This window comes from Theobroma umbraticum, unplaced genomic scaffold, assembly GCF_002168275.2.
Source record: "Theobroma umbraticum cultivar Fairchild unplaced genomic scaffold, ASM216827v3 scaffold_55.0, whole genome shotgun sequence".
Classification (NCBI taxonomy): domain Eukaryota; kingdom Viridiplantae; phylum Streptophyta; class Magnoliopsida; order Malvales; family Malvaceae; genus Theobroma; species Theobroma umbraticum.
The window spans coordinates 1,856,809-1,857,978 of NW_018397270.1; positions in this window are offsets into that span (position 1 = coordinate 1,856,809).

A 1,170-nucleotide genomic window follows, 5' to 3' on the forward strand; every position below is an offset into this window, starting at 1 on the left:
CCCTCAAGTTCACCTTCCCTTGTTTTGAAGAAGTACATAACACCAGAATCATCCATGGCGAATGCGAGCTTTTTCTATTATTTGTTTCTTTCAATTCTTTCTTGAAAGAGTGCAAACTGACCAAGAGGACCTTTACCTCTGTATATATAGATATCAAAATCCAAACCAAACAAGGACTAGGTGATCCAATTGTTTTTTGGATTTTTTTTCTTTTTTTGTTTTCTTTTTAGCTTAAAAATTTAACATAATAAAATTTTATAAAATGGATAAACAAAAGTCCATTGGGCTTTCTTTAATTATAAAAGCTTATTATAAATATAAACTTAATAGTATCTCTTTATAAACCACTAACCCATTATTCATCTGTTACACTACATATCAATGCATAATAACATAAAGCAAATTAATCTTCACTTTTTTAAATCTTCCAATTAATATATTTACTTATACTTTTTACTTAAATAATCATTAAGACAATTAAGGAAGAAATATGAAGTCAAACTTAAAAAAAAAAAAACTTTGATCGTGGATTTCTCTAACCTGATTCCAATTTAGGGCATGAAATTTATACTTTTTGTAATTTTCTTATGTAAAAATCACATGATTTTGTTGTTTAAAATTCACTGGTGATTTTGAAGGTAGTTTCAGCATCCTAGTAATGCAAACTACTCTGTAGTATTATATGTGTAATTAAGTAATTTTTTCAAAAAATTTAATCAATTAAATATTTGAAGTATGATAATTTCAGGAGGCAGGATATGGTCCTACATGGTTCTGCCATGATTATTTTATTTTATTGGAAATTATTATTTGTAGCTTAACTGAATTAAGTGAATGGTGATAAGAGGCCAAGTTTGGGTAGATCTCGGTTTCTATCATTACCCAGTGCTGGCTTTCTTCTTAAATGGGTTGTGGAGTCCTGAACTACTTAGATAACATGGCTTTCTTCTTCAATTCGGACAACTCTTTTCAATGAATCTTGGCCTGCACTGATCTTGCTCTTACTACATGTTATGGGGTTTCTTGTGTTCTCTCTATCTACTTAAATAAGTCAACAACTTAAATTTTTTAGCTTATTGATTTTGATTTTAATAATAAATCATAGAGCATAATGTTTTTTAGCTTGATGAATTATAAACATGAGATTAATACACACAAAAAAAAAAAAAA